The 11,562-nt window shown below is 37.0% G+C and overlaps 1 long non-coding RNA gene across 1 annotated transcript; it reads right to left on the bottom strand.

Annotated features, from left to right (window-relative positions):
* Positions 1-4,367, bottom strand: LOC124325895. Its single transcript, XR_006915440.1, has 5 exons — positions 4,276-4,367; positions 4,005-4,178; positions 3,778-3,913; positions 485-1,414; positions 1-408 (listed from the first exon to the last, which is right to left on the bottom strand). It is a non-coding gene; the product is annotated as an uncharacterized LOC124325895 (long non-coding RNA).
* Between the last annotated feature and the right edge of the window lie 7,195 nt (positions 4,368-11,562).

The following is an 11,562-nucleotide window of genomic DNA, read 5'->3' as shown; positions in this document are numbered from 1 at the left end:
AATGAACATCGAATATTGGCATCACTCGTTTATCAAAAATTATTTTCCCTCTTGCAATAGTTTGTGCACCTGCCCGGGCAATGCTGTGAAACATCAAGCAGTTCAATGCTTTTACGGATGCGTTTATTACTTGATTAAGCGAGCAACTGCCGAAAAGGGTCCTGGATGGGCGATGTTGTTTCCCTTTTTGTATCCTATGCCTGAAAAGAACACAAGAATCAACATTTTGGCATGACCAGTGCAGCTAATAAAGGTAACGAAAATAGTTTTTTTTTGTCTTTTCTAACTGTTATCACTGGTTAGATTGCATACATTATGCAATGCGTGTTTTTGTGTGGTTTCCCAGTTCATCAATTTTTGGTTAGGAACCCCGGCCAACCTTGTTAGTATTACATTCAAAAATCCTTCCTAATCAATAATTAATAAGCCAATTTAAAAAATTCCTCATGAAATTCTGCTTGACATCAGAAACATGAGTTCTTACCTTGGTGACTGGAAAGCTACTGAATACAGAAATTTCCTCATTTTCACTCTGCAGTTGCCTTAAAGAAATTGCTTCCTTCAGTGTATTTTAACAGTTGATGCTTTTTGCAAGTGCTATGATATTATTAGTACAAAAGACCTCAACAGTAGGCCAAGTTGAGAATGTGCAGCTAATAAGGGTATTGCATTAAATCCAGAACTTTAGGCCTAGAACATTTTAGTTATAGCGTTAATACACATTTAATGTATTTGAGGAAACTAAAAACTGTGGTGCTCCATGGGTATATTCTGCGTTTTCATATATGAAGATGTGGGTCGGTTTATTAAAAGACTTTTCCAGGGAAAAAACTCAAAAGCAAGAGTAATTTTTCGGAACTATTTGTGTTGTAGTAAATTACGAAAATATTCCTGACACTTTATTCCATTGTCAAACGAGGTGTAGTTTTCGTAGTTTTTATGAAAAAATGGATGGCCCACTTTCGTTTTCGACATCTTATACTATTTTGTTATACATTTCTACAATTAATCCCAAAGAAATATATTGATGATTGCTGAAATTGTTATTGTAGTAGAACGAAGTTTGATTTGCTATTGAGTTGCCATAATGTATTTTTTAGTGAACGTTTTTCTTAATAGTCATGGCTTAATGTTATGGTAATTGCTTAATGGTTCACCACCCAATCAGACATTTCAATGTTGTAACGATACATTCTTAATATATATTACGTAAATGAATCATAACGATATACGATATTTCTTTTAATGAATCCAATTTGTTCAAATCCTACACTATCGATAAACTAAAGAACTTACCTCGTATCCGCTAGCTATTCCGCATTTTTCCTTATCTTGAGATAGTTTTCGTACGATATCTCTTTGCTCCCGTCATCGTCATACACTTCATTGTCAAGAAGCACCTCGTCGTCACTATCTAATGTTAAAATTTCAAAGGTGTTGGCATAAGCCATTTTGAGAATACAGTACGCGAGAACAATCTAGGTAAAACAGCGAACTGGGACAGCGTTTTTCCTAATAGACTTTCTTATGGCGTTTACGTGTATCGACGAAATGCGAATTATGGGGAAAAACGTGTAATCATGAAAAAAAAATGATAATTGGGACAGACTTATTTTTAAAAACTAATTATTGCATTCGACACAGAAATTTTTCTGAATCAAATTGCTCAAATTGCGATTTTTTTCGAAAGCTTAATTTAATTGAAATAACTTTTTTTTACTTCTTCTTTACTTTCAAAATTTTGATATAATGTGTAGTTGATTGTTGATAGTTGATTGTTTTAAATTAAAGTTGTTGTTTTAAATTGTTCGAAAACTTAATTTAATGTAAATAATACTTTTTTTACTTCTTCTTTACTTTAAAAATTTTATATAATGTGTAGAATTGATTTTTTTACAAAGTTCATGTTATTAATATTAAGAAAAAATTGCTGAAATATTTTTTTTAAATAAAGAAAGTGACGAAAGCATTCGGATTTTTATGAAAGATACTGTACCATCCATATTCTACTATAAATACTCAATAGATTGTCTCTATTTGCCAACAATTGTAGATGGTATGTTTAGATCGAAAGACAACGAGATATCCATACTTGACATTTAGGTAACGATGATCTACATTCAACTTGCATCACAAGGATATACCGTCGTTGGCAATCCGAAACTCGCTCTGATGATGGTTTTATTCTGATTGCATTTCCTGTTTCATACGTGGTTGTTCTGCTTCCATCTTCTATAATTAAACCTGCATCTCAATTTGATGCCTTGCGGCTCTTGCTTGGGATATCTCACTGAAAACAATCCGCAAGTCAAGCTTCTATACATCCTTTGCATGTGCATCGTTTGCATGTTTCCAAATTTGCTTAAGATTGACAAGAAGAAGTTGACTAAAGCCGAGAGGTCTATGCCAATTTAATCAGTCCGAATCAATCCATATACAGACGTTGCAACAAATATATATTCTGCAACTGGTGACAAGATCAACGAAGGCTTACTTGTACGAAACGACTAAGGATCTGAGAACGTGACTATTCTTGTCAAGAGTGAACCAAACCAATTCTATAAAACTTATGTTGAAGGATCACAGTCAGCAACTACATTCCAACTCCTCTCTTCTCAGACGATCGTTCACGATTACATCTTGCTTCTTCAAGCACAATAAAATTATTCCGTGATTTTTTGTGTCACAATTTTTAAATTTTTACATTAGTTTCTTAAAATGTTGCCTGTGATGTTTGTTAGAAAAAATTCAAAAACATGAAACAAATGAGACAACACAAAACATACGCTCATCAAGGTAAATTTGATTCAGTTTATAATTTTTTGATGTTTCAATATTGAAATTCTAAATTTAGTTTCTTACAATGCTTCCTGTGATGTTTGTGAGAAAAAATTCAGAAAAATGACACTTTTGAGAGAACACAAAAAAGGAGTTCATGATGGTAATTTTGATTTAGTTTATTATTTTTGGATGTCTCAATATTGAAATATAAAGGCTAAATTCCAGTTGTTGCCACCAGAGTTACCACACGCAATACACTATACCTATTTACTATACTCACTATACGAATTTACTTTATTTACTACACCAAATTACGTACTATACGGCACACCTCTACTGGGTAATGGTGTAAGTAAAGTAAAGTAAATGCAAAACACCTGGAGAGTAAGTGGAACACTACCTCTGCACTAGCGGCGGATGAATGAATGGCGCCCGCCACAATGTCAGGTTCGCACCTTTGGCTATTATCCATCCTCCACCCTTTTTGCCGCTTTAAAAAAAAATTTCTCTTTGATCCTTTTTTGTTTTAAGCCCAAAATGATTTTTCTACCACGCTGATAGGTAAAGCACGCGTGCACCATTACCGTTGCACAGGTAACTCTTAGTATAACCTGTATAGTGAAAGAGGTAGAATTTGTGAAAAATGGAATCGAAAGTGAAGCAAAGCAAGAGTGATACGGGGAATCTAGGGAAAACTAATTCCAAAAAGAGCAGGAAATCAGAAAAGGAAAATGCTTTGGAACAGGAGCTGAGGGCGAAAATTGCTAAACTTGAGGGGGAGAATGTGCTGCTGCACGAAAGGAACGTCGACGTGACTGTAAGTATTGTAACTAATAAGATTAAGCAGAGGTTTTAAATATTTTTTTGTTATTTAGAAAGAATTGGCCGAGTCTAAGAAGAATCTTGAAGAAAGTCAACTTTCCTTAAGTGCAGCCAAGGAAAGTATACTGCAGTTAACACTTCAGAAGCACGTGACAATCTTTGCTGGGGTATTACCTGCACCGGTTGCTGATGTTGTTGCTGATGTGACTGTGACTGAGGAGCCTGTCGCTGACGATGATGAGTCGTCTCGGGACTCAAATGATGACAATTCGTCGTCCTCCGACAAAGAAAAGGTAACCAATAGATATACCTAAAGTTGTAACACGATAAAAGTCATTAATATGTGTACCATCAGGGCTGGGAAGAAAATTTCTTTGACAAGCAAACTCTAGCAGACCTACAGCAAGAAGTTGATGACGAGCTGGCAGCCAAGAGGAAAGCCCTCAAAGTCTTGCGAAAGCAAAACAAGTCACTGGAGTATACACTCCAGTATACTATAGCTGAATACTTGTCAAAGCTGATGAAGTCAAAGTGGTCCAACCAGTTTCTTGTGAAACACAAAATGACTAATGAGCCTTCGAAGAGGGGAGCAAGCACAAAGGTGCCCATGAGCAAGAGGGAGAAAAAATTATTGCTTAGTAAGTTATTTTCATTTATTACCGTAGAATTTACCTTGCTAATAGTGAGATTTTTGCTTTTCTGTAGGCACCACCAAGAAAGCTTGGTCAAAACTGGAATCTGTGGACCTAGATAGGGCTGCGCCCGTATTGGTTGGCCGAGTTTTCAACAATGCGAGACCGAAAATCAAGCTGAACTAAAGTATATATGTGTTGTTAACAATTGTTTGCAATACAAAACATTGGTTAAGCTACTTACTTGTCACTTTTAAGTCTTCCATTGATCGGTCACTTTCAAGACAACATTCGTTGCTGCTGCGTTTACTTTCATTGTGGCACTTGTGGAACCTCTATTGGCCATGAAACGCAACTCGATTTCAAATGATTTCTCTCTATTGTGATTTGAAACATGTTGTTTAGCCCTCTTTTTTTGGGAGGGAAATTCAATAAGCTCTGCTGGATGTGTGCATGTGGAGAATGGATCTTGAGAGGGGATCTTGATAAACTGTTCCCTTTTTTAATTGTGAGAAGCTAGGAAGAGACCGGTCAAGCATTACTGAAGGGATCTTGGGAAGCCGTTCCCTTTTTAATTATTGCACATCTGAGAAGATACCGGTCAATCATGGACACAGTGATCTTTTGGGGAAACTGTTCCCTTTTCAATTGTGAGAAGCTAGGAAGAGACCGGTCAAGCATCATCAAAGGGATCTTGGTAAGCCGTTCCCTTTTTTCAATTTAGGTTTTTCAGTGAAGAGACTGGTCAATCAATGATGATGAAGATTTTTGTATTTTTATTGCGATATTGTAGCATAACCATCAGCAGACATGCCTACATCAACATGAAATGAAAAGTTTTATTTTGTTGACGGTTGCTTCTGCTTACGCCTAGTGGTGGCTTTGTTAGTAGAAGACTTCTCTTTTTTTAACATCCCATGCCGTTTTTTGGTGGACTGGCCGTTTGATTCAAATGGACTGTAGCCTGTTTTGTGCATTTCTGCTGCGGTCTGCATGAAACGCGCAAATCCATCCTTTTCGTTTCTCCATTTTCTATGCAGCATGAAAGTGCTTAGATATCCCAGCAAATCATGCTTGCTCCTGTTACTAATGGGAAAAGAAGCCTTAACATGATGCCACATGCCTGGAACAATAAAAGCGAATTAATAACACCATTTAAAGAAATAATGATGTTTCTAGTAGTGATAACTACCTTCAACGGTGTTAGTATGTGCCCCGGTGATAGGATCTTTGTAAAACTGGTCGTGATTGACCGTCATGTCGTTGTAGTTCCTGGTTAATAAACGTAAGTGGACAGTTAATTGTATAAATGTAATGTTAGCAAAGCAGGCGATATGGAGAAATAAACTTACTGAATGTTGTGGTATGATTTCCAACAATCGGAATAAATGATTGTTCCAGGCAGAATCCACTGCTTTATTAGAGCTAGTAGAGTAGCCTCCGATCGATCGGGAACCACGACAAGAAAACATCTGCCTGTCTCTCTCTCGACACCTCCGAAAATCCATGATCCATTGACATGTTTGCCACGGTTATATTTCCCTATGACAGCAAACAAGAAAATTTTATAATAATCCAATCAAGTTGTCGCACACGCTACTTGCTTACTATTGCCCAGCTTGCTTTCGTCGATCTCTACTTCCTTATCAGGACCACCTATCGGTTCTGAATTATTGAAAACCACTTCGATGGCAACATCGCGGCAAAATGAACTCCAATCCACAACATTTGGTGTGACAGAGCCAACTGCTATTTGATTTGAGAGTTCCCCTCACCGATCCACCAAAGGTAAACGAACACAAAACTTTCATGCAACGTCAGTTGTGAATGGGAAAACCAGGTATTGGTTCGACAAGATCTCGAGCTGCCACAATTTACTTTTTTCCATTCGCCCTCTACTGCGATCTTATTGTTGCACGTCATGTACACGCCATCTTTCGTTCTGCATGGCGGAAGATCATAGTAATTAAAAAATGACACAAACGCGCACGATGGCGTTTTATTTCATGAACACTTGTCAGTATAATTACCTCGAACGATACTGCAGCGTGAGACTACCTTCACATTTTAGGCACTTCAAACAAGAGTGGTCAATGAAACCTACATCGATAAGATACCGAAAAAAATCCTCCTTTGAGAGAAGCGTCGCAAGTTGTGTAATCTTGATGCTGTTCCACTTCTTGTTTTCGTAAGAGAGCTGTTGACGACCTTGTTTCTCTTGACGACTACACTTCGACACAGCCTCAGACAATACATAACTACATTGCTGCAAAACAGGAGAATTAAATTCTAATAAATCAGCTTCGTAGACTTTCCTGTTTGGAGCAGCCATTGTGGTAAAGAGTTACTATGATAACCAACCGAGAAGAACGCTCATATAAATGGCACAAATGTGTACTGACAAAGAAAACTAAAGAATAACGCCAATAACGAAGATTGGATGTACAAAGTCAACGATAGGTTCAAGTTATGTTTCATATTCCTGAATCATTGAAGAATTCTATCCTGTAAATAAAACTTATTTTCTTCAGAGATGTATCGCCACGTTTGGTTATAACTGAACTCGATCCTGCCACGCCAACTCTGGGTAATGACGGCCAATGCTCTTCGCCCACAACTTTTCTTGGAAGACTGTCAACATCCTACTCTAACGCAGAATCATTTGACATTCGATCCATTTCACGTTTTGCGGTGCGATCCACGAGTTTTTAGGTAATCGAATAATCGATTGGAGAAGGTAGGGAGCCCTATCGTCTGCTCATATAGAAACAGCAGTCATTGTGATTCAGGACACGGAACCAAGTGTAAGTTGGAGTCGTGAACGGACTTAATTGCAGTAAGAGTCCTTTAGATACATTTCTCTTACGAATCGATACCGCAGGAAAATACCCAGTCGGAATATCACTAATCCTTCATGTTTTTTTTATTTGAATTCGTAGTGTTTTTTTAACGACCCACCCAGTAACAAAGAATTAGTTTTGGCAGCTGGGACTTGGTTGAGACCTTTCCACAGAAAAATGTAGTTGGAGAAAAATGAGAGAAATTGTCACTTTTATTTACGACAACAGAATAACTGACAATCTGCCACAGTAAATTTCTTGACGACCAGAGTTGCCACCATGGAGTTGCCAATGCAGACGATGTTGTGGATGACTAATGGCGAGCCTTCTTCTTCTTTTTCCTCTTAATTGGTTCGGGGCAATTTTTAATGACGTGTCCTCGTTTTTGGCAATTGATGCATCTCACCCTTTTTTTGTTTTTCTCTTCGGCTTCAGGAGGATATTGACCGTAAGATGGACTTACAAAAGGACCAAGAAACTGCTGACGTTGGATTGGCTATTCTTCACTGAACTCAGCTGATCCAGATTCGTGAATTTGAAAGGATGGTGCAGGTGACGACTGCTGACATGAAGAGTACTCGAAGACGTACTCACAAGCTTCAAATTCAGCACCTTCTTCATTGCTGCTTTCAGAATAGAGATGATGCTGGCAAAGAATGTTGGCCATCACATTGAGAAGAATGACTATGTTGAGATGAAGCTGGAGAACAATTCTGATTTTGAAGCGGAGGAGCCTCCACTACTTTAGTAGCAGTATCTTCATCAGAATCTTCAGGTTCCTTAGTGAATGGATGTGTTATCATCAACTCAACTGATGCACGGTTGGATTTTTGGAAGCTGTAACATATAACAAGGTAATATAATAGCTGTGGTTAAAATTAAAAAAAAAAAAACACTTACTCTTCCATGAATTTTCTCATTAGGTCAGAACATCCTTCGCCCACATCTTTGTAAAAATTCCAAGTTGCTTCTTCGTAACCCAAGCCACTTGAGAAGGTACCATGTATTGCCTTTTGGACATATTCTGTAATAGATAAACATAATGAAACTTAAATGGCAGTCTAATTTATAAATCTTGAAAAAACTTAACCAATATCAAGAATGGCCTCAACGTCGTAATTTTCATTATTTCCATTGTTTGTTTTGAATGGTAAAAAAAAAACTTTTAGTCTGAACTAAATTTTGAACAAATTAAATATTCTTAACGCTAGATGGCATTAAAATCGTGTTGTTTTCAGTCGACGGCGAGGACTAAAATTAACTATTTTTTACAAAACAGTCTAGATGTTTGGGCTATAACTACAGGTGTAATTGATTGGGAGAGAAGATGGAATCATATGCAGCAACACTTTGGGCATCATGTAATCACTTAAATTGCTGATTCTTCATTTTGTTTCAAAACCACATCTTGGTGGCTTGGGGAATCTGTTTCCCATATTGAACTAGGTAAATTACTTCTCTCTTTATATTTGGAATTTGATGTTGCATCATTGACACTAATATTAAATTACATGATACTGTAAGTGTGACTGATGCTCAACTCATAACCTTTGAAAGCCAAGCGAATGAGAAAATCAGGGAAGCTGTCTCTGTGGAAGTAGAAGTATACGAAGGAGATGCGATTTCCGACTAGGTAAGAATTTAACTTCAATCGCCAGAAAGTTTCCATTTAAGAAAACCGTAATTTTGTTCGTAGGTCCGTTATAGAGGTCTTCCCGATGGCTACGTGGGTCCTGTTCACGTCATAACTATTTTAGGTGTAGATAGTAACATGCGTTGTGGAACTCACGTTTCCAACCCTAGTCATTTACAGGTATTGAATGCAGTCTACTATCCCAATAGTTCAAGCAATAATTAACCATCGATTAAATACTTCATTTAGTTCATAAAGCTGTTCTATACTAAAAAGGGTAAAAAAATAAGAACAACATCTTCTTTATAATTAGAAATCGAGAGCTAGATTACATCAATCATTTACTTGAGAGCGAGAGCCAGTTGACTAAAATTCTAAAGTATGAAATGCTTAAAATAATTGTTTAAATGACAAGTTACTCATTTACTCGTTTCAGAAACGGACCTGAAGATCTCGTCGATTTAGCCAATAACTTGCAAGCTTCAGTAAAGTTATCACAAAAGGTAAAACAACTTTTGAACTTCTCCGCATCCTACATCGACTGTAGATCAATTTTAAAATTTTCTTTTCTTTTAAAAAATTGTGAAATTTGATGAATTAATTAGCTGTCGTTCAGGAAGAGACAAATATAAACGAGAAATCGAAATTCGCAATTATTCACAGTAAAGACGGCGATACCGATTATGCAAGCGTTCTAATTTCAGAAATGGATTTTGAGGTATCTAGATAATTAGTTTTAAATTTCCTCAAATAAATTTTGTTTTAATAATCTTAGGAGTTGGTTTTAATTACTATAGGAGGATATAAAACGGACAAATGACTCTTATCGGTCAAGAGGATGAGATCAGCTCTCTTGGTCTAAAGTACGTTCCATTGTGACAGATATTCTTATCAAGACAAACCATTCAAAACTAACTCTTAAATATTTTTTTTAGAATGTGCAGTAGTTTAGACGGAAAAGGCACCGGCAAAGCTAAAATATTCCAAGCCAAGGTTACGTAACTCAATCCATCAGCACGACAAGAGTCGGAAGAGAAACAACAGCTTCTGTAAAAGTAAATAATTATTTCAAAGTTTCAATATTAATTTCCTTTTTTTGGTATATCAGATATTTATTTTTGCTATATCAACGAAAGCTTACTTGTACGAAACGACAAAAAAGGATCTGAGAACGTGACTATTCTTGTCAAGAGTAGACAAATCAACTCTATAAATTTTTATGTTGAAAGATCAACAGCCTACTACATTCCAACTCCCATCTGTGGCTTTTCTCTTGGCATAGAATTCTTGCAAAGATTCACATGAAGACATAGATCGATCTCCTTCTTCATGTCGATTTCTCCAATTAATACATTGGTTCCAAAAACACATAGAGAGCTTCAATCTGAGTTAACATAGTCTCGTTGAGAAGTGGATTGTCTAGCAACTGGATACTGTACTTCCATCCCTTCAGTACTCTTTTCAGACGATCGTCAACGATCGAGCCGACGAACGAAGCAGATGAACGTATTCGAATACAGCATGGCTATGTTGGAGTATGGATTGAATATCTTCAAAAACAGAACTTTCTCATATGAACTGGATCATGGATCATAAGAAATTCACTTGGAGTCAACTGTGATGCTACTATTTCATATGTTGAGAAGTTTGTGAATGCCATCTTGATGTAGACCAGACCATGGATGGATGCTTCACTGGATGGTATATAAGGCAAACAGAAGCTCTTCTTCAACATTCGTTGTATGCATACGTAGCTTCACTGTTTACAAGATAGCTCAGCACATTTGGAATCATGTAGGGGCCTCAATGTTCATTTATGGATTTTTCGCGAATGCTGCTCCATGCATGCTTTTCTTCTGAAGTGCAAGAAGAGTGGCAGCCTGAACGCAAAGGTGATGGAGTGCTCGGGTGATCAGATATATCTCTTTCGTCTCGTCAGTACTTTGGCTGGCAAGCGAACAATGTCTCTGCTTCCATCCAACTCGTCCAACCATGACCTTGCCATGAAGTTTAGCGATTATTTTTGCCAAAAAATCATGAAGATTAGACTGTAAATCGATGCGGATGCCGCGTCAGTGGACAATATAGACCATCCATTCCTCCAAGATGCTCAGTTCCTTTCATCCAGACGAGAGTCCGACCGTCTTCGCATGTTTAAACCGGTAAGCCCAGACCTTATCAAATTATAATGTTGTCTTCACCAACAAAATCCTGCAGTCTGGACCCACTTACAACTTGGCTGCTTAAGAAGGTATTACACGTGTTGGTGGATCCAATCACTAAGATTATCAATCTCTCGCTGTCGTCCGGCGCCGTTCCTCCAAAAATAGGAGAGTAAAGGGAGAAAAGGAAATGAAAAAAGTGGGCCCATACTTTCCTCTTTCCCCTTTTCTTTCCTCGGTCCGATTCTCTGTGGATTCGGTCGCGAAAACAGTAAACAACAGGGGAAACATTTAAATTTAACAGAATTTCTTTTGAATAAGTAACAACAATTTATACTGAAAAAATTTAGCTTGTTCAATTAACTTTCACATTAAATTATTCCAAGTTGTCTTCTGTTAACTGGAAACGTTTCACGAATATTTCTTCTTTTTTGTTGTTTACTTTATCTAGTTTTTTATGGTTAGGAGGAATATTGTTATTTGTATGTATCATCTACCTACCTACCAATCATTATAAAAAAACTAGACAAAGAAAACTAAAAAGATATTGAGAGAATGGCAGCATGTTATTTTTCTTGTAAACTTTGTTCTTTTTGCTCTTAGAGCCACTATATTCTATAAAAAAAGTTGTCATAGATCCATTACTGTCTTGTCGCGCTATAAATCATCTGTTTTTGAGAATGGTTTTCTTT

Source organism: Daphnia pulicaria, chromosome 2 (assembly GCF_021234035.1).
Source record: "Daphnia pulicaria isolate SC F1-1A chromosome 2, SC_F0-13Bv2, whole genome shotgun sequence".
In the NCBI taxonomy this organism is placed as follows: domain Eukaryota; kingdom Metazoa; phylum Arthropoda; class Branchiopoda; order Diplostraca; family Daphniidae; genus Daphnia; species Daphnia pulicaria.
Note: the sequence above shows the minus strand (reverse complement) of the source record. Positions and strands in the feature narration are given on the sequence as shown.